The 23,821-nt window shown below is 40.4% G+C and overlaps 1 protein-coding gene and 1 non-coding gene across 2 annotated transcripts in view; both read left to right on the forward strand.

Moving 5' to 3' along the window:
* The first annotated feature begins 7,911 nt into the window (after positions 1-7,911).
* Positions 7,912-23,821, forward strand: part of LOC115216424 (ras-associated and pleckstrin homology domains-containing protein 1) — a 529,703-nt gene continuing 513,793 nt past the window's right edge. The window contains exon 1 of the mRNA XM_029785747.2: positions 7,912-8,115. The gene's annotated coding sequence lies outside the window, so the exon portion shown is untranslated. The remainder of the gene's footprint in view (positions 8,116-23,821) is intronic.
* Positions 15,394-15,502, forward strand: LOC115216862. The gene has a single exon (XR_003882118.1). It is a non-coding gene; the product is annotated as a U6 spliceosomal RNA (small nuclear RNA).

The raw sequence follows: 23,821 nt of genomic DNA on the forward strand, positions 1-23,821 counted from the left end.
GAGTGCTCTTCTTATATATTTATTTGATTTTATATTTCCATATGGTTATAGTTAGTTCACATTACTCCATAAGGAGCACAGGACTGGTTTCTTGGTTTCTCTGGTGTATCTGTTCCACCCTGGACAGGACACTGGTCCATCACAAGAATTGCTCATTTTTACCAGCTGGAGCAACATGATACAATGTGTCTGCTCAGGAACACAGTGCACTGCCCACTCCATGAATCAAAACCGCTATCTATCGATCATGAGTCCAACACCCTAACCACCAAGCCATGCATCTCCATAGCTTGCTAACCAAACACATGGTTCCGGGTTCAGTCCTACTGCATGGCACCTTGGGCGAGTGTCTTCTGCTATAGCCTCAGGCCGACCAAAGCCTTGTGAGTGGATTTGGTAGATGGAAACTGAAAGAAGCCTGTTGTATATATATGTGTGTGTGTGTGTGTGTGTGTGCTTGTGTGTCCGTGTCCCCCCCCCTCGCTTGACAACCAATGCTGGTGTGTTTACATCCCCGTAACTTAGCGGTTCAGCAAAAGAGACAGATAGAATAAGTACTAAGTTTACAAAGAATAAGTCCTGGAGTCTATTTGCTCAACTAAAGGCGGTGCTCTAGCATGGCTGTAGTCAAATGACTGAAACAAGTAAAAGAATAAAAGAATAAAAGAACAAAAGAATATATTTTCATTACCTGAATATTCTTCTAAATAGTTTCTGGCTTCATTCTTCAAATTTCATTCGAAGATTGGAGACCTGAGACTCAGAGTTACATAATTTGAAATTTCAAATTTAATAAACCACATATTTCGACATTCTGTTTTCAGTAATGAATAGTCTCTCCCGGACCCTATATTGTTTGTCTTAGAATCTTTATGCTCAAGTGTTTAGATACAAACACATTTGTAGGTAAATGTGTGCACGTGTGTGTGTGTGTATGTGCGTGTGCATGTGCATGTGTGTGTGTTTGCGCGTGTGTGTGTGTGTGTGTGTTTTCTGCGTGTGATGTGCTTTGTGCAGCCATTCTTTTTATTCATTTATTCTTTTAATTGTTTCAGTCATTTAACTTATTTTCTAAGCCCGGTACTTATTCAGTCAGTTTCTGTTGCTGACCTGCTACATTATGAAGATGTAAACACACCAACACTGGTTGTTAAGCAGTGATAGGGGACAAATACAGACACAAGGACACACACACACACAGACACATAGATACATACATACATATATATATATATACACATACACACACACACATGTATGTATATATATATATATATATATATATATATATATATATAATATATATATATATACATATACACAGATACATATATACATATACATACATACACACATACATATATATATATATACATATATACATCATCATCATCATCATCATCATTTAACGTCCGCTTTCCATGCTAGCATGGTTTGGACGGTTCAACTGGGGTCTGGGGAGCCCGAAGGCTGCACCAGGCCAGTCAGATCTGGCAGTGTTTCTACAGCTGGATGCCCTTCCTAACGCCAACCACTCCGAGAGTGTAGTGGGTGATTTTATGTGCCACCAACACAGGTGCCAGACGAGGCTGGCGAACGGCCACGCTCGGATGGTGTTTTTATGTGCCACCGACACAGGTGCCAGACGAGGCTGGCGAACGGCCACGCTCGGATGGTGTTTTTATGTGCCACCGACACAGGTGCCAGACGAGGCTGACGAACGGCCACGATCGGATGGTGTTTCTTACGTGCCCACAGCAATATATATATATACATATACACAGATACATATATACATATACATACATACACACATACATATATATATATATATATATATATATATATATATATATATATCCATATATTTATACACACACACACACATATCATGGACTCTCCTATCGTTAGACAATGTATGAGTGTATGGCAATTTCTTGCCGAGCAACCACACAGATGGTTTGTTTATAGTGATCAAATGCTTGTGTACACTTAAGCTCACTCCCTCCATCAAATTGACTTTAACTCTTCCTCTGTCTATGTTTCTCTGCCTTTCACTGACTCTCACTCAACCTTTTCCTTTCTTTCTCCATCCATCTATCCATCCATCCATCCGTCCGGCTGTCTATCTGTCTGTCTGTTTGTCTGTCTGTCTGTATGTCTGCTCTGTCTGTCTATCTATCTCTATCTATCTATCTGTCCATCTCTCTCTCTCTATCTCTCTATCTCTCTATCTATCTATATCTATATATCTGTCCATCTCTCTCACTCTCTCTATCCATCTCTCTCTCTCTCTCTCTCTCTATCTATCTATCTATCTATCTATCTATCTATCTATCTATTTATCTATTTATCTATCTATTGATTTGTTTGTTTCTTAATCTTTGCACAGTCTCCCATTCCTCCGTTCCTCCTTCCCTCTTGCCCTGTATATAACTACTATATTCCCTTCCTTCCTTTCCCTCACTAGCTCATGCTACAGGCCTGCACTTTCCAGCTGTACCGCACGGTCACACCACAATTAAATGATAGCAAACCCAGCAGTTAACAGCAGCAGTAGTTTGCCAGTGGTGTTACCTGTAGGGCTGCTGGAATGCAGTAGCAGTTGGCAGTAGTAGTGATAGTGGTAGTGGTGTAGCAGTAGTGTGACAGTGGTGTCATCCATAGGGCTGCTGGAATGCAGTAGTAGTGACAGTGGTAATGATGTAGCAGTAGTGTCACCTGTAGGGCTGCTGAAATGCAGTAGTAGTGGCAGTGGTAGTGATGTGGCAGTAGTGTCACCTGTAGGGCTGCTGGAATGCAGTAGTAGTGGCAGTGGTAGTGATGTAGCAGTAGTGTGGCAGTAGTGTCACCTGTAGGGCTGTTGGAATGCAGTAGTAGTGGCAGTGGTAATGATGTCGCAGTAGTGTCACCTGTAGGGCTGCTGAAATGCAGTAGTAGTGGCAGTGGTAGTGATGTGGCAGTAGTGTCACTTGTAGGGCTGCTGGAATGCAGTAGTAGTGGCAGTGGTAGTGATGTAGCAGTAGTGTCACTTGTAGGGCTGCTGGAATGCAGTAGTAGTGGCAGTGGTAGTGATGTAGCAGTAGTGTGGCAGTAGTGTCACCTGTAGGGCTGTTGGAATGCAGTAGTAGTGGCAGTGGTAGTGATGTAGCAGTAGTGTCACCTGTAGGGCTGTTGGAATGCAGTAGTAGTGGCAGTGGTAGTGATGTAGCAGTAGTGTCACCTGTAGGGCTGCTGGAATGCAGTAGTAGTGGCAGTGGTAGTGATGTAGCAGTAGTGTCACCTGTAGGGCTGTTGGAATGCAGTAGTAGTTGGCAGGTGTAGTGATACTGGTGTTAACAGCAGTGGCCATGTTGTAGCAGTAGTACGACAGTGCTGTAACCTGTAGCACTACTGGAATGCAGTAGTAGTGACAGTGTTGTTGCTGGTGCAGTAGTAGTTGGAGCTACAGTATTATGAATGGTGTGAAAGGCAACTGAGAATCAAACATGGCACCATGAAAAATCAAGACACCAAAGATGGGGAGTGTATGTGTGTGTGGTGGGGGAACATCTTGCTAGTAAAACAACAGACATGTTCAACTAGATACATCGAAGACACAGGTTATTAAGCCTAATGATGGCCCCGATTCGGCGACAGAAGCCACTATATGCCAAGATCAGGAGGTCCTCCTCCACATGCTATAGTGCACATAACAGTAGTGCCTCCACCACACGTCCTTTGCACTGTGTGGTCATGACCCTTCCACTCCGATGACATCTCAGATGCATCCAAACCAGGAGTGCTAGGAGAATGCATAATGTTTGGAGAAGCATGATCATGTGGTTACACTGGATTTTTGCTGGGCATAAACAGCTTTCTCATTACATAGGACTTGTATTGCATGTTTCCGTGCACCACACATCTGATAGCGGACTCTGTCACCTCAAGTTTTTTGATGATGGCCTTCATCAACTCGCTGGGGTTGGCAATGATAATGCCCTGGATCTGTTGGGCTAGCTTCGCCATCTTTATGATGTCTGGCCGCTGAGAATATTTCATTTTCATGACCACAGATGACATGCACATCTCCGGCAGAGTACTCCGGCTATTTCTCAACCTTTAATGCCAGGGATCTCGCCACATTCAAGGTGCTAGAAATTCCTTTGTCTGAGGACAGGAGCCACGTGCACAATGTGCATTTTCATTTCATCTGTCAGAGTGGAATCTACCATGCTGAGGCTATTGATATATCTGAAAGAGAAATGAGAAAGTTAAAATTTGGCACGTACTGCATAATATTATGTTAGGTTGTCTTCTATGCATGACCTGATGAAGTATGGTCACAAATAACGGGGGCACCTGATGATGGTGCAGTAGCAGAGTACTGTTATAGTAGCAGTAACAGTAGTAGTAGTAGTAGTTCTGTAATGTTGCAGTACTAGTGTAGTTTTTGCAGTAGTATGTTGATGCTGTAATAACAGTGTAGACGTGGTAGTTGTATCTCGGTTTAACATTGTCTCCTGCTCTGTGGGTGACTTTAGCAAAGTTTACTCTGTTGCAAACATTTGGGTTAGGTTTCCAGTTAGGGGAGTAACTTCCTCTTCACCACCAATCTCAGGAGTCTCTGAAAAAGGATCACGAGTGCTACTCTTCCTACTTTTGCTAAGCGATAAATTAAGAAACAAAAAACAACATAAAAATAACATGTAGAAGTGATGGATCATTCATCGGTTTCTATGATGACTATTCCATCTGTTTAATCAAATCAACTTCCAAGTCATGAAATTAACCAGTAAGTGGCTGAATATTCCGCAGTCACTTCTATCCTTAAAAGTAATTCAAACATTAATTTTATCATCTCTTAAAAGGTTGATTCTTTGAATTAAAAAGTACAATCCCACAGACGGATTTCTGTACAGTTTCCATCTATCCAATTTCATTCACAGGATTTTTGTTGACTTGTGACTATAGTAAAACATTTGTCCAACATACAAACCCTAGTGGTGGACCCAAGGAGTTGGGTGAGGGCTGAGGGGCACGTGCCCATCTCAAGAAAAGAAGTGTGCCCTTCCTAATAATGTGCCCTTCCTTTTCTCCTGGATTTGTATTCCCTTCTGACCTTGTGTCCTCTCATCAAAAATTTCCTGGGACTGTGCCTGAACCCGTGACCTCATAATTGTGAAACGAACTTCATTGTAATTTGCCTATGCATGCATCCAGTGTAGCAATAGAAGTGTACTTGTTGCTGGAGTAGTGTAGCAGTAGTAGTGTGGTTATTGCAGTTGTAGGGGAACAACAGAAGTGTAAAAGTAGTAAAGAAGCAGTAGTCGTTGCAGTAGTACTGTAGCAGTGGTAGTCGTTGCAGCAGTAGTAATATAACAGTAGCAGCATAGCAGCAATAATAACAATCTCTCGTGATAACAAAACTTGTAGCAGCAACAATATTTAATAATAATAATAATAATAATTATTATTGCATCTATATAGTATTATTATTATTATTATTATTATTATTATTATTATTATTATTATTATTATTATTATTATTAGTAGTAGTAGTAGTAGTAGTAGTAGTAGTAGTAGTAGAGGTGGTGGTGGTGGTGGTGGCGGTGTTTGCATCTGTAGCAGCAGCAATGCAGTAGCACCAACATCAGCTGCTGCAAACAGCAATAACATTTTATAGTATGTCTCTGGACCCTTATTTTCTCATCTCTTTCCTGCCACTCTCTCTCTCTCCCTCTTTCTCTTTCATTCTCTATTTCACTCCCCCTCTCATTGTTATTTTCTCTCTCTCCTCCCCACTCCTCTCACTCTCTAGTTCAGTTCACCCTTTCTGCTATTTTCTCTCTCTTTTCCTCTTTCTCCCTCGTTTTTTTTCTCCGTAACTCTCATTTCTTTTTTTTTATTTCAGTTTCTCTGTCTCACTTTGTATTTTCCTCCTTTTCTCTCTTGCTCTCTTAGTTTTCTCAGCCTTTACTCCCATTTCTCCCTTATTATTTTTCTGGTTTCCCGTTTTCTTCACATTCATTCTCTCTCTTTGCCGTTTTGTTCTCTTTCTCTCATCCTTCTACGACAGTTTCTTCCTGCTTCTCTCTGTATTCTTCCTTCGCCTCCTCTTCTATTTAAATTATCCACTCTTTCCTTTTCCTTCTCTCCCCCCTCTCTCTTCTCATCTTTCTCTTTCCTCCTCTCTCATTCCTTTATAATCTCTATTCCCTTCTCTCTGTCTCTTTTTAACTCCTACCCCGTCACAAATTTTTACCATTTTCATTTTGTGCACTTCCTCACGTATTACCCTTTCTTTCCACCTTTACTCTCACCCCCACACTCCTTTTCTAACTCTCTGCCTATCTCTTTCCTCTTCCTCGTCTTAATTTCTTAACAGATCTCATTTACTACCTTTCCCTCCCTATTTCTTAATGCTCTTATTTTTTTTTACTCTCGTTCCCCCTCTCTCTCTCATACAATTTATTACCTTCTCTATTCTGTACTTACACTTTCTCTATATCTATATGATTTTCTCTGTTTATCATTTCTCTTTCTCTTTTCCAAAACATCACCCTTTTATCTTTTAACATCGATTACAGCTTTCAGTCTCCCTGGTTTCATTTCACACTATTTACTTCTCTTTCATTTCCCTCTCTCAAAATGTTTATCTTTCTTTTTTTTTTCCCTCTTTTTCACAGTGTTTCATCCTTTCTCTCTCAGCTTCCATCTCTTTTCAATAATACTCTCTCGTTTTCACTCTCTCAATAACGATTTTCACAGGCTTAAACTCTCTCTGTATGTCTCAGGCCCTTTCTCAAGCTTTCTCTCTCTCTCTCTATCACTTAGTCCCTTTTCCATTTCTTATTATCCCTCGGTACCTCAGCGCTTCTCTTACATTTACTCTGTCTCTCTCTTTGCCTCTCCACCCCTTTTTTAAAAAACCTATTCTTGTTGTCTGTCATCTTCTCTCTCTCTCTCTCTCTCTCTCTCTCTCTCTCTTTAGAATACATAACCTCCTCTCTCTCATAGCCCCTCTAACATTAATAAAGTAACTCCTCTCTATCTCTCAGTCCCTCTCTCTTTCACACACTAACTTTCACTTTGTCTGTCACCCCTCTTTCATTTATACTTATATCTCTCTCTTTGTTTCTCAGCACCTCCATCATTTATAAACTAACTCTTCCTCAATCTCTCCTTCCTCTTTTTCACGATTCTTTCCCATTGCCTCAGACTCTCTGTCTCTCATTCTCCCCCTTACTCTCATCTCCCCTCTCTATCTCTATAGTTCTTTCTCTCTATCATACAATTACACTCACTATCATAAGCCCTTTCTTTTTTATTATCCAACTCTCACTGGGTTCCGTAGCCCCTTTCTATTTTACATCTTACATTTGTTCTGGCTCGTAGCCCTCTCTCTAGTAAAACCTACCTATCTCATTTGTATCAGCTTCTCCGTTTCATTCATAAGCATATTCTCCCTCTGCTTTACTGCCCCTTTCTCCATCAAACACCACCTCTTTTCTTCAGTCTCTCAGCCCCTCTCTCTATAGAACATTACCTTTCTTTCGCCCTCTCTTAGTGCCAACCCTCTCTATCAAGCATTATCCCTTTCACTCTCATCTACTCTCTCCATCAGACACTATTTCTTCTTCTCTGTCTCTCTCTCAGTCTCTCCTTTATTAAATACTTTCTCTCTTTTTCTCTCTTACGACCCCTCCCTGAAATAAGCGCTACCTCTCTTTCACTTTTATGACCCCCTCCCTCAAATAAACGTTACCTCTTTCCCGTTGTTTTCAACTCCTCTCTATATCGAACACTCCCTCTGTCTCACCACTCCTCTCTCCATCAAACATCGCCTATTTATCCCCATCTCTCAGTCTCTCCCTCTTTATCAAACATTACCTATTTCCATCTATCTCTCAGCCCCTCTCTATTTCATGCCTACTCTCCCTCTGCCTCAGAACCAGGCTCCATGTCGGCGGCAGCGCCGTAGTGTTTCAGTTAAAAACAGTGGCAGTCGTGATTGAAACCTGGACGGCCGTTTAATTCTTGGATAAAAATCGAGCCTTGTCGCCCCTAGTAGACCCATATACACATACTAGGAGCAGAGCCAGGAAAAGAAAGGGGCCAAAGCCAGCCATTGTGGTAAGTTCCTCATATAATAATAAGGATAATAATAATTTGTGATGTGTGTCTGTAGTGTGTGAATGTTTGTCTGACACTACACACACACACATATACACACACGTGTATATATGTGTGTGTGTATGTAGGTGTTAGCGTGTATGTAATATATGTGCCCCAGCATGGCCACAGCTCGAGAGCTGAAACTAGATAAAAGATATACACACGCTTATATATATATGTAAACTGAATCTGTAAATATGTTGTGTATATATTTATATCAATGAATATTGTCCCACTATGTAAATGAAATGCATGTATGTATATGTGTATGTATATTTATGTGTGTATGTGTAATTATTGTTCCTCTGTGTAATATGAGTTTTGTGTGTGCTTGTATCACACACACACACACACACGTATAATGAAATGATGTGTGTGTGCGCGCGCGTGCGTGTGAGTGACTGAATATTGTCCCACTACATAAGTATTATATGTATGTGTGTGTATATATATAAATTGATTATTGTCCCTCTATGTGATATGAGTATGTATATATATAATATATTTGTATGTATGTAGTCAATATGCGATAAGATGGATGTATATATAAATGTGATGCTAGCCATTGTTGTAGCATGCTTCTGAGAACGGCTTCCGTTGTTGGTAGTGCCAGCAACCATCTCCAGACTTTTGGTACCCCACAGATACACATGTGCCCGCACGCACGCACACACATACACACACACATGTATAAATTATATACACACACATACATAACAGACTGTTTAATGTATCTTCTCTTCTCTCATTTCATTTTTCCTTTCTTTCACACACAGTCATGTATATAATATGTATGTATAACGTGTATGTATTTACAAGTATATATAACGTGAAATATTTAAAGGCACCTACATGTGAGAAATAGGTTATATATACATGAGTGTGTGTGTATGTGTGCATACCGTGTAAGTATTAAATTCAAGCATATGTGTTATAAAGATGTTAAGAAGGCAATAAATACGCACACATTATTATTATATATTTGTATCGTTTATAGAATGTGTCCGATTTTTATATACATTTGTTATTGTGCAGAGACACCCTCTGTTTGTGTGTGTATATATATTATATATATTGATTTTATATAGATGCACATACGTAACTTTAAACAAACACATGTAATAATAAATTATACCGGTTTTACTACAATGTGTTATATATATATATATACTAATGAGAGAGAGTATATTTACATCGATGTGATGATACTGTGTTGAAAAATATAAAAGAAATATATTTTTTTCATCTTCCAACTTGGTTTATCCCCAATATTGAATTCTAATATAAGCACAAGAGATACCAAATAATGGGAATATTGGAAATGTATTTATCCAATCTTTGACTGGGTCTTATTTCATCGACCCTTAAGGAAAGAATTGTAATGTCGACCGTGGCGGAATTCGAACTCAGTAACAATAGAGAGTGGCATGGTCCCATAGAAAAAAGGTTTCAATCATGTTTCGATTCTACCAGACACTGCAATCTGGTTCCTATTTGGAGCCATTTCAATAATGCGAATGTCATCAGTGCGAAAAGGGTGAACACCACAACATCTCGTTTTACTTTCACTTTTAACAAACACCTCCTGATTTCTCCCGTGTTATCTCTTTAAAAGAAGGGCTTATATTTCGGATATAGTGTGATCAGCGATCCAGTTTCGGTGCTTGCTTAGAATTATTATACCTCAGATTTTACAGTTAATACTTGTAAGGAAATCAAGATCACAACTTCTCCACTTGACATATGATTAAAGAAATATTTCCGAATTTCATCACACACGCACAAAAACAATCTGACTTTACATCCATATGTGTGTATGAGTGTGTGTATTACAAACAAAAGAGAAAAATGATGAGTTTATTCGATGCTGACATGATACTCTGAGTTTGTCGTTCCCGTTCTGCAGTCGCTGTCAAGAATAAAAGCAGGAAACTTGGAGTAGCGAAGGAGTGCAGCTTCACATAGATAACCTTCTTTACATTAACACACATTTAAACACTGCACCCCACCAATCATTATATATATACATACACACACACACACACACACACACATTATTATACTTGGGGATGGTCATTTGTTTGGAGGGGGGCCAAATAATCACACGCAGTATATACTCCTTTTTCACTACATGCACGCACGAGCGCGCGCGCACACACACACACACACACACACACAAGAAGCCACTTATAATCATATATGTCAAACCGTTGTTGTTATCTAAAAGCTTCTGTGTGTGTGTGTATACTAAGTATTTACTGGGTTTAGGTTTTTGAGATCTGGCCATCCTAGAACATTTGTATGATGAAAGACCAAATGAATCAAGCCTGTTGTTCCTAGAGCCTAGAATTCGCATGTGATTCTAGTTTCTGTTCTCTTGTACAGTACTTTGGACAAGTAGCTTCTACTGTAGCCGCAGGTTTTACCAATGACTTGTGAGTAAAATCTGGTAGATGATAACTGTGCTGAAACCTGTCATATATATATAATTAAGGAATTATGAATTTATTGGTGCATTGAACAAAAATAGCTTGTGTATTTATTCCATGTGAGGTATACATCCCTTTATGTCATGAAAGATTTAGCTATTCAGTAACTTGGTAGCATAGTAGGTAGTGTGCCGGTCTCATAATCTGAAACTGAGCTGTCTGAAGGTCATGATTTCAATCCTCGCCTGGAGCCCAACTTTTTATAGGCACAGGCATGGTTGTGTGTTTTGAAGACTTGCTTTGCAACCCTGTGGTTTTGGGTTCAGTCCCACTGCACAGTACCTTGGGTAACTGGCTTCTGCTATAGCCCCAGGCTGACTAATGCCTTGTGTTTGAATTTTGTAGACAGGAACTGTGTAGAAACCCATTTTCTGTGAGTGTGTGTGTGTGTGTGTGTTTGTCACCACCCCCTACCACTGCTTGATAACTGGGGTTAGTTGTTTTCATCCCCGTGACTTAGCAGTTCAGCAAAAGAGCCGATTAAAAAGAGGAAAAAACACAAGTACTGGGGTCAATTTGTTTGACAGTGCCCCAGCATGGCCATGGTCTAATGATTAAAACAAAAGATAGAAGATGAATAAAAGATAAATGATGATTGAGGAATTAAGTACCTGACTACCGTGAACAACAGTCAAGCTAAAACAGCTAAAAGTGGTGCTCCAGTGTGGTCGTAGTACCAAAAGGTTGACACCAGAATAATAACTGATCTTCAACTGTATTCACGTCAATGGTCTCAAGGCAGTGAAGGTGCTTTCGTGTGGTCATTTGATCTGCTAGAAATTACAATCAAATGCCTCTCAAATCACACTTTACCATTTTAAAATAGAATATGTAGTCCTGTGTTCTTGGCACATAAGAAAAAGATGTTGGTCACTGTTGGAGTATGTTGGATCATAGGTTTGCTGAATCAGGACTGACCTGGGGCTAAACAACCAGAACAATGACACTATACACCACATAACACTGTTGTAGTCTAAGATACATTATAGGATGATCACAATGTGTTCGCTTTTGATCTTAGGGTCTGCTGACTTTGGGTTGACCTTGGGTTAAACAATAAGTCTGTATGTCAGGAGTCTACATGTGAATATTCAGCTTGCTAGAAATAACAGCCAAATCTGCCTCCAATCTTCAATAAAAAGGACATATTGAATAGTGTGAGCCTGAAAAAATGTTGGATTGCATGTGATGATGGGTTTGTTCAATCAGGGCTGGCCTGTGGTTAAATAATGACCTCAGGTCTTCCTCTGGGAAAATCAGTAAAAGTTGTGGGTTCTTATCCTCTTTCTTCGATTAAATAATGAAAAAAAAAAAGGAAAAAAGTAAGTCTGCAGTTGCCTCTATATGTGTTCAGAAACATTCAGATTATTATCTTATTCCACACCTATGAGAATGTGCTGAAAAGTTCCTGGCTTTAAGGGTCTAGCAAAAGGGCTGTTTGGAGGCCCAGTCTTCTGAGTTCTTTTACAGGGCTTAGGAAAACAAGGACTGCTGCAATAAGTGTGTGAATCTGAGACAGAAATATGATGAATGCCTGGCCCCCGTGCCGGTGGCACGTAAAAAGCACCATCCGACCGTGGCTGTTTGCCAGCCCCGTCTGGCACCTAAAAAGCACCCACTACACTCACGGAGTGGTTGGCGTTAGGAAGGGCATCCAGTTGTAGAAACATTGCCAGATCAGACTGGGCCTAGTGCAGCCTTCTGGCCTCCCAGAGCCCAGTTGAACCGTTCAACCCATGCTAGCATGGAAAGTGGACCCTAAATGATGATGATGATTATATACATACATATATATGGAGGGAGACACACACATATATACATATACATATAGACATATACTAAATGAAAGACAGAAGATGGAATATACGCATGGAAAACGGTCGCTAAATGATGATGATGATGATGATGATGAAATTCACAATTAACTGATCCTCCTGTATTATCTTTTACCCAAAGCCATGAACTTTTCAGCACCCTCTTGTACATATGTGTATGTGTGTATAAGCCATAATGAGCTAAGAGAAAGAACTCAGAGCAGCTAGTGGCATGTATTTAAGCAACATAGACAAATACAGGTATACCAAATAATGTACAACATTCATTCTTGATTTATTTAAAGTTTTCTCTGCTTCTAGAGGATGTATCATAATTACTAAATGGCAATTAAGGTAGCATCTCTTCAGAAGGGGCGATAATCACAAGAATTGAGAGGTAATATTTATTTCTTTATTGCCTACAAGGGGCTAAACATAGAGGGGACAAACAATGACTGACAAAGGGATTAAGTCTATTACATTGACGCCAGTGTGTAACTGGTACTTATTTAATCGACCCCGAAAGGATGAAAGGCAAAGTCGACCTCGGCGGAATTTGAACTCAGAACGTAACGGCAGACGAAATACCGCTAAGCATTTCGCCTGGCATGCTGACGTTTCTGCCAGCTTGCTGCCCTTATTTGAGAGGTAATATTCTCACTTAAATGTGGACATTCTGTTAGAACAAACTATACAGCAGTGGTTTCTATGAGAGAAACTTTCCTAGTGGTTTTTTGGTGCAAAATGCACTTTTGTATATATCGCTAGGGAGGAGACAAATCCTTGCCACTTCCAGTGCCAAGATTTGTTTCCCCACTAGTGATATAAAGAAGAGTGCCTTTTGCCCCAGAAGCCAATATGAGGATTCCTCTCAAGGAATCTACCTCAGTATAGTTTGTTCTAAGTGGGTATAAATATTACTTCTTAGTATCAATACTGCCTCTATTGCTGATATATTATTTCAAGAATCAGGAACTCTCCAAAGCTGACATGCCAATAGGGAAAAGAACAGGCTTATTGTCTAGTGATAAGAGGACAATCATGGACATGCATTTCTAGCATGATAGCAATCATCAGCACAGCAATTATCCAACCTTATCTCTTGTAACCAAGGGATTTGGTCTTATACAAAAAGGATTAGAACATGTTTATACCTTAGGCAATTTGCATAATGTAAACAAAAGTGAGCTAAGACATGGTTGTGTGGTTAAGAATTTAATTTTGTAACCATGTGCACCTTGGGCAGATGTCCTCTCCAGAGCCAGATCTCTCAAACGTAATATAGTGAATTTAAAAAAGAAACCTTGATTAACTGATATTATTGAAGCAATTAGTTGACAGAATCTCCCTCTAGATGTGTGTAAATTTTAAGAGCAACAAGCAGGTGAGCTAACTCCAATAAGATCAGTTGACTAAAATGTTTGGACAATATAGGTCATGCAGATTGGTGTGGATCTGGTCTTTAAAGCCAATTAACGCAAGCATCAGGCATATTTCAGCCTTATTAGACCTCCTCAGCGCAATATATTTCTCCTCAGTTGGTAAAACTAACAGTAACTGAGATGCATATTTGTTCATTCATTTATTTTAATGTCCACTTTTTTAATGCTAGCATGAGTTAGGTGAATACATATTCTCCCCATTTACTTCTGTTCACCTTGTACCTTGAGGGTCCACCCTAATACTTCACCACCACCAATGTTATCTCTTTCCAGCTCCATCTGACCACTCCCACTCTGTATTCTATAATGTAGGTAGCTGTGTAGCTCTTCTACAGTCTGCAGCAAGAAACCTGTAATGTATTGGCCACTTCTCTCTGTAGTCCTAAATAATATTAGACTGAGTAGAATTTGACAAAGATAAACTGAACACTTTGGTGTATATATATATATATATATATGACTGATGCCAGCGCTGCCTTGACTGGCTTCTGTGCCGGTGGCATGTAAAAAGCACCAACCGTTTGTAGCCGTTGCCAGCCTACCCTGGCACCTGTGCCGGTGGCACGTAAAAAGTACCATCCGTACGTGGCTGATGCCAGCGCTGCCTTGACTGGCTTCCGTGCCGGTGGCACATGAAAAGCACCAACCGATCGTGGCTGTTGCCAGCCTTCCCTGGCACCTCTGCTGGTGGCACGTAAAAAGCACCAACTACACTCTTGGAGTGGTGGGCATTAGGAAGGGCACGGACGTTAAATGATGATGATGATGATGATATACGATCTATAAAAATTATAGCCCCAGCCCAGCCAAAGCCTTGAGTGTGTATATGGTAGACAGAAACTGAAAGAAGCCTGTTGTATATGTGTGTATGGGGTGCGGTACATGTGCATGTGGGCGTGTCTGTGTCTTTGCGTTTGTTATCACCACTGCTTAACAACCAGTGTTGGTTTGTTTACATCCCCCATAACTTAGCTGTTTGGCACACCAGGCTTAGAAAAATTAAGCACTCAGATTCATCTGTCTGACTAAACTGTTCAAGGTGGTGCCCCAGCATGGTCGCAGTTCAATGATTGACAGAAGTAAAAGATAAATGAGATTCACACATAAATACAGTTTTATGGGCGCGTGTGTCCATGTTTGTGTTTATGTTGTACCCTTTATGGTTTATAATTAACATTTTGACAAACAGGTACCGGAGTTGATATTGCATTTTAAAAGCCTTGAAAGTGAAGCTCTAGCATGGCCACAGATCAGTGATTAAAATTAATCTTCTTTTGTATTATCCCCTTTTAACAAGTTCCACCCTGAGAGAGAGAGAGAGAGAGAGTCTGTGTGTGTTTATATCTATTTGTGAATGGATGTGTGTGTGTGTGTGTGTAGGGGTGGGAGGCAACTGTAATGTAGCATTACAAACAATGCTAATGGGGTGGTAGAGTCACTTCGCTTACCATTAAAGCCTCACTGTTGTGCTGGGATTTTGGGTGCTCTTGTACTAGCTTCAGCTGTACATGTATTTAAAAAAATTGAAGTGGTGTAGAGAAGATTAATATAGCTCTTGTGCAAGGACGACACACAAATTCACGAGATATTCCATATTTTTCTAGCAATGTCATTTATGCCCAATATTCTTCAAAAACTTGTTTGGTCATGAGGAAATGTTATCTTGGACACATGCAAGGAAGAGCATATGGTCATAGAAAATCTGAGGTGCAGGAGTGGCTGTGTGGTAAGTGGCTTACTTACCAACCACATGGTTCCGGGTTCAGTTCCACTGCGTGGCACCTTGGGCAAGTGTCTTCTACTATAGCCTCGGGCCGACCAAAGCCTTGTGAGTGGATTTGATAGACGGAAACTGAAAGAAGCCCATTGTATATATGTATATATATATATATGTGTGTGTGCGTGTATGTTTGTGCGTCTGTGTTTGTCCCCGTAGCATTGCTTGACAACCGATGCTGGTGTGTTTATGTCCCTGTCACTTAGCAGTTCGGCACAAGAGACCGATAGAATAAGTACTGGGCTTACAAAGAATAAGTCCCGGGGTCGAGTTGCTCGATTAAAGGCGGTGCTCCAGCATGGCCGCAGTCAAGTGACTGAAACAAGTAAAAGAGTAAAAGAGAGTAAACTATACAAGCATGGTCAACGCAATGTCTAAGTTGATAGCGGTGGTGGTGATAAAATATAAGGCAGTCTTGAAGGAGTTACCAAAGAAGATGAAAAAAGGAGAGCCATTTGCAAATAAGGGAAGTGGTACTGACACAGTTGTTAATGTAATAAATTATAATTCTAGGGTGAGACTAGTGAAAAGAACAAAAATTTAGTCTCAAGAGATGCCTCAACTCCATACACACATCACCATGCTGAATTTGACTACAATTTTTCTGCAGGCTATATTTTATTTCCCTATCGGTATGTTTACTCTTCTCTGCTGAAAAACACCTTTACTCTGCTCACTACCCTTCTGCCATTTCAACATGTTTCATCTCTGACCCAACATCTTGCTTTTGTCTTCTTTTAAGTTTCCTCTTTCTTTTCTTCTTTCCTGTCTTTGAAAACTTAATTACATTGTCTTTGTACTCTTGTTCATATTTTCTCTTGTTTCATTTTGCCATATTTTTCTCATATGATACCTGGATAATAATTACTAAACTGATAGGGTAATCAATATCCAGATAATAGGAAATTATTTTCTGTGTGTATAACCATCCATGTTTCACTACCATGCACCATTCTTACATGTACAACATGTCGTCCTCTGTACCCACTGTCCATATTTCACTGCTGCACACCATCACACATTTTACACACTTCAGTCTTGTATATACACTGTCCATGCTTCATTTCATACACCATCTCACATCTTAAACACACCACATTGTAATATTAAAAATTATGTGTGTGTGTGTGTGTTTGTGTGTGTGTCTCTCTGATTATTAACAGCTTTTGTATCAACTGAAAATTCTTAGTATTTACCTGAATATTGGTTTGGATAGCTTTATTATATTAACTTACTGGTGAGAATCTATATACTTCACTGTATATTGTACCCAGTACTTATAATCAAAACATACATACTATATTGATTCTCTTACACCCATAAACACATGCATTTAATAATTTGATGCTGTACATATGACACATTACAGTGAAGACATCCCATATCATTTGCAGTCTCTCACTACTTCGTCCTAATAACCACAAACTACTCAGATTACTTCATGCTTTTCATACAAAACACAGCATCATATATGTGACACTCCATGCAGTATCACTATGTCCCATATGTTCACTACCATACTGTATCACTCTTCTAAAACATACACCATACAGTTTTTCTCTTCAGTCACTACATCTCCTACACCTTCACTGCCGTACATCACACTACTAACAAACACACTATTCAAAGTCTGCAGTCATTACAGCATCCTTACCTTAGCCCTTCAGCATTAAAACCAGCCATATCGGGCCCAAATATTCTACCCGTTTTATGTTCAAAGTAGCTGGATCTGGCCTCTCACACCTACCCTACAATGTCATTCTAAAAATAAACAACCACATCATCAAAATCTCAGAGCTACAAGATATTACAAGATTAATTGAAACCAATATGAATAAAGGGGTATTATATTTGATAAAGTCATCTGAATTGTAAAGGGTAAAAACCCTTTCACTATCACAGTTACCTCTCCAAGGCTGATGTCCCATCATTGTGACATTGTTTGTGATCAGGACACAATATTCTATCACAATATTCTGCATCAGGGGTCCCATACCACTGGCCCATGGATCATTTGGTACTGGGTCACACTAAAGGAATAAAGGGCATTATTGCATTATACATATGTAAAAGGGGTAAATAACCCCTTTGGTCATGAATGACCAGGGGGTTGCACTTAGAAAGTTCCCCTCTGAGGTACAAGTCTGAGCAAGGTTGTTTATGGAAGACCAGCAGTCGCCCATGCATACCAGTCTCCCCTTTCCACATCACTGATGTTCTCCAAGGGTAAGGCAAAGACCGATACAACTTGGTGCCAGTGATATTGCAAATCATTTTTACAGCTGTGTGAACTGGAGCAACATGAAATAAAGTGTCTTGCTCAAGAGCACAACACACTGCCTTGTCTGGGAATCAAACTACCTCATGATTGTGAGCCTGATGCTCTAACCACTAAACCAAGTGCCTGTGTGAAGGTGCGTGACCTAGTTCTTAAGGTGTTGCACTCAAGACTGCTAGATTATGGGTTCAATTCCCAGATCAGGTGGCGTTTTGTGTTCTTAAACAAAACACTTCATTTCATGTTGCTCTGCAGGTGGAAGAGTGCCAGAATCATTGGGGCATCAGCAGAAATGCTTTACAGTATATCTCCCAGCTCTCAACATTCTGAGTTCTAATTCCACCTACCTGGAGAAGGCAATGGGAAATCACTCGAGTATTCATCCCAAGTCTAATCATGGTAGCTGAGTTCCAGTAATGTACTTAACAAAGGCAGTGAAGGGTTCAGACCCTCCAACGTCATATAGAGTTATAGAGAGTTATGGAGAAGGTTTACATGCACAAGACCCACCCAAGGTTACACCACTACTTGAGAGATACGTAGTATATATACATGGAGGCAAAGTGGCAGAGCTCCCGGGCCTCATGAAAGCTAAGTGGTTGAGTTCCTTTTGGGTGTTGGGCCTCACGGAAGTGAGGTAGTTGAGTTCCTTTCGAATGGGCCTCACGGAGGCAAGGTGGCTGAATTCCTTTTGAGTGTTGGGCTTCATGGAGGTAATGACCAACACCTTTGGCATTATGTTGTGCTTGAGAAGAAGACCCATCAAGCTGAGCAAAATTGCAGTCATGGTAGATACAGGCGTCATGCAAATGGTACCTATGCCAGTGGTACATGAAAACACCCATTACACTCTTGGAGTGGTTGGTGTTAGGTAGGGCATCCAGCCGTAGAAAACTATACCAAATCAGACTGGATCCTGGCGCAGCGTGCCAGCTCAGTCAAACCGTCCAACCCATGCCAGCATGGACAATGGATGTTAAATGATGACAATGATGATATACATATTATATATGTGATAATTAAATTATACATTATGCACTTTATTGCATTTTGTTATATACATGACCCCCTGGTCCATAAAAAAATTGTCTTGCATGAAACCATCCATGATGCAAAAATGAGGGTTGGGGACTGCTGTTTTGCATGACATCTGTTTGCACCTAGCTGTTGAAGAGGAATGTATGCCACCACATCACCATAAGCAGTGTTAACTGTAACTGGTGTCCTATCCATGGGAATATTATTGTTCTTTGGGAGCTGGAAGATGCTGAAATTTACAATAGGTGCAGGAGCTTACTTACCAACCTTATGGTTCCAGGTTCAGTCCCACTGTGTGGCACCTTGGCCGTTTTCTACTTCGGGCCAACCAAAGCCTTGCGAGTGGATTTGGTAGACGGAAACTGAAAAGAAGCCCGTCGTATATATGTATATATATATGTGTGTGTGTGTGTTTGTGCATCTGTATTTGTTCCCCCCCCCCAACATCGCTTGACAACTGATGCTGGTGTTTACGTCCTCGTAACTTAGCGGTTCGGCAAAAGAGACTGATAGAATAAGTACTAGGCTTACAAAGAATAAGTACTGGGGTTGATTTGCCCGACTAAAGGTGGTGCTCCAGCATGGCTGCAGTCAAATGACTGAAACAAGTAAAAGAGTATGCTTACACATGTACAGTAAAGTAACACAGGGATAGATATAATGGTATGAGGGTGTGCACTGTAACAGCATGTTATTGCATCTGCCATTTGTTGGTGATTCCCTACACTTAGCAGATGAGGCTTCTGTTCCATTCAGGTGATAACCCTCTAACCCATGGGTCAGTTTCTGTAGTTGTTGCTGGTGAGTTTCACAAGGTTGGAGTGCAAATCCTACCTCATCCACTTTTAGTCACCTCTACAACATGCAGAAGAAATGTTGGGTCTATTTTTTTAACATGCCAGTCCCCCACACACGACTACGAGAACGTGAAATGAAGTGCTTTGCTCAAGAGCACAAGACGGTGCCTGGTCCTGGAATTGAACTCACAATCTGACAATCATGGATGCAACAACCTAACCACTAGACCATGCATCTTCAATGGAGAGATGCAGAGAGAAAAATATATACACAGCATTCTTTAACAGATTCTTTTTAGCTGTGTGTGTGTGTGTGTGTGTGTGTGTGTGTGTGTGTGTGTGTGTGTGTGTGTGTGTGTGTGTGTGTTTGTCCTGCCCCCTCTCTCATATCTATATTTGTTGCTTCATTAGTCAGCTCTGCACCATAATACATCCATGGCTGGGAAAAGCATTGGGTTGAAACCATACCTTTCCCATGAGGTGTTTACATCATATCATATTCCGTCCTCCCTCCAACGCCCCACATGTGTGTGTGCATAGCATAATAGTAATATGATATGTTGTGTAATTAGTTTGGAGTGCAGTGTACATATGTTGTATGGAGATGTCAGTGTTGTGCAACATACAGGTAGATTGTCAGATTGACAGATAGGCAGATGGATAGGCATAGACAGATAGCTAGATGTGCATGGAGATAGGCGGTGGTAAAAATGGTATGTGTGCATGTGTGTGTGTGTGCATACACAAACACACATGTATACACACACACACATACACGCATGTATACATATATATATTTACATAAATATATTTATATAAATATATACACATGCATATACGCACATACACACACATATGCACATTTGCATACAAACACATGCATACACACATACATATACATACATATATTTAGATATATATATATATTATATATATATATATATATATGTGTGTGTGTGCACACACATATGCATACACACACATATACACATACATAATGTATATATATATGTGTGTGTGTGTGTGTGTGAATGGACCTACCAGAGAGTGAGAGAGAGAGTGAGAGAGACTGGTGAAGTGGCAAACCCATAGCTATCCAATACATACTGGAATAGAAAAGTAGGTTCAGATGATGATGATGATGATAATGATGATGGCTTGAGCATTTGTGGTATCCATAATTTCTTACAGATCAATCTCACACGCTGTAACATATCTCTCTCTCTCTCTCTCCCTCTCACTCACTCTCCCTTCCTATTTCTCTTTTTCTCCTCCTTCCACCCCCGCGCCCAATAATTGCCCCACTCCCCTTCCTTACAGCCAACATGTCTTCTCTCCAACACATCCTGTGTCAGGAAAATTCTAGAAAACCTGTAAGACTGTCAGACATAAGGAAGAGGATAATTGAGGATAGAAAGAGGAGTGATTTCCTCGCTACTCTCCACCCCCCCCCGTCCTAATCCCATGCTTTTATACAATTCTTGTAATTTTTTTTTCTTTTCTTCATCCTCACTGCCACCACCTACCCTCCACTGTCACTGCTCATTTCCTCTTCTTCCTCTTCCGTACTTTCATCATCGTTGCTGTGATGGGGAGGTGTGTGTCCACCCTAATTATTGTTTAAGAGAGAGATAGAGAAAAATACACACACACGCACACACACACACACATGCATGCACTGATGTGGATGCTCACATGCAAATATACAAGCACGTACTTTTGCTCACACACACATGTACAAGAACTTGTACATGCCCACATGCATCATGGAGTGCACTTACATGCACACACGTGTGTGTGTATATGCTCCCTCTTCTTCATTAACTTTTTTCAATTACATTTTCTCTTGTTTTTATTCCTCTACTGCTATTACTACTCTTAATAATGATTTTTATTATAAGCATAAGGCCTGAAATGTTGAGGGGAGGGGCAGGCTTGTCGATTACATCAACCCTAGTGCTGAACCGGTACTTATTGAACCTTAAATGGATGAAAGGTAAAATCAGAATCGGCAGTATTTGAACCCGGAACCTGAATCTGGAAGAAATACTACAAAGCATTGTGTTCATCATTCTAATGATTCTGCCATCTTGTCTTATTGCTATCTACTATAAAAATACTCTTGTGTTTTTCTCCATCACAACATATGAATGAGAAAGGAAGGGGTGATAGATGGATGCGGAAGGAAGAGGTGATGGCAAACTGGTAGTGGGAGCGTTTCTACCAACCACATGATTCCGGGTTCAGTCCCACTGTGTGGCACCTTGGGCAAGTATCATCTACTATAGCCTCAGGCCGACCAAAGCTTTGTGAATGGATTTGGTAGACAGAAACTCAAAGAAACCCATCGTATATATATATATATATATATATATATATATATATATATATGTATGTGTGTGTGTATATATTTGTGTGTCTGTGCTTGTTCCCCCCAACATCGCTTGACAACTGATGCTGGTGAGTTTATGTCCCCGTAACTTAGCAGTTCGGCAAAAGAGACTGATAGAATAAGTACTAGGCTTACAAAGAATAAGTCTTGGGGTCGATTTGCTTGACTAAAGGCAGTGCCCCAGCATGGCCACAGTTAAATGACTGAAACAAGTAAAAGAGATGTGTGTGTATGTAAAAGGGAGGTATATGAATTTTTGTGTGCGTGTGTGCATGTATGCAATGGAAGGGGATGGTGAACATTTAACGCTGAAAAGAAAAAATCAAACAGCGTTTCAACTCTGATCGATGTCACATCTCAAAAGACAACCACTAGATAACATTGACAAGTGTATTAATTTGATTCAGCATCCATATTTATATATCAAATACTACAATTAGCCGTCATTTTTGATGGCACAGGGCCAGCTATTATCATCGTTGTCATTGTTTAATGTCCGCTTTCCATGCTGGCATAGGTTGGACGGTTTGACTGAGGACTGGCAAACCAGTAGGCTATATCAGGCTCCAATCTAATCTGGCAAGGTTTCTACAGCTAGATGCCTTTCCTAATGCCAACCACTTCAAGAGTGTAATGGGTACTTTTTAGATGCCACTGGAACATAATAATTAAGATAATGTATATGATGACAATGACAGGGTTTTCTCTGAGCATAACAAGACCAAAAATCCTGTAAAGAAGGGGTTAAAGTTAAATTAATCTGTCCCCAGTTGATAGAATGGAAGCTAATCAAGAAACTCTTTAGCTGACTCTCTTCAGCAGCCACTGAAGAGATTTTGATCACTGAATCAGTTTAAAGCTTTGCTTGATACAACTAAAATCAGTGGGAATTAAAAAAATAAAAATTGACAGATGTGACTATATGATTGAGAATCATGCTTTCCAATCATGTGGTCTTGGGTTCAGTCCCATTGTATGGAACCTTTGGGCAAATGTCTTCTGCTATAGCTCTTGGCTGACCAAAACCTTGTGAGTGAATTTGGTGGGTGGAAACTGAAAGAAGCCTACGTGTGTGTGTGTGTATATTTGTGTTGTATTTCTTCCTTACCATTGATTGAGAACCAGTGTTAGTTTGTTTATGTCCCCATAACTTAGTGGTGTTCAGCAGTAGTCCAACAGAAGAAGTACCAAGCTTAACAAAAATAAGAACTGAGGTTAATTCATTCAACTAAAATCCTTTAAGGCAGTGCCCCAGCACTACTCTAGGCACAAGGCCCGAAATTTTGGGGGAGGGAACCAGTCGATTAGATTGACTCCAGTACACAACTGGTACTTAATTCATCGATCCTGAAAGGATGAAAGCAAAGTCGACCTTAGGTCTCACGGAGGCTATGTGGCTAGTGCTGGTGGCACGTAAAAAGCACCATTTAAGTGTTGGGCCTCATGGAGGCAATGTGACCAATGACAGTGTCATGTAACTGGCACCCGTGCCGGTGGCACATAAAATGCACCTTCAAGTGTTGGGCCTTATGGAGGCAATGTAGCTGATACTGCTGTCATGCAACTGGCCCCCATGCCGGTGGTATGCAAAAGCACCCGTTACACTCTAGGGGTGGTTGGTGTTAGGAAGGGCATCC

The sequence above is a fragment of the Octopus sinensis genome, linkage group LG10 (assembly GCF_006345805.1).
Source record: "Octopus sinensis linkage group LG10, ASM634580v1, whole genome shotgun sequence".
In the NCBI taxonomy this organism is placed as follows: Eukaryota; Metazoa; Mollusca; class Cephalopoda; order Octopoda; family Octopodidae; genus Octopus; species Octopus sinensis.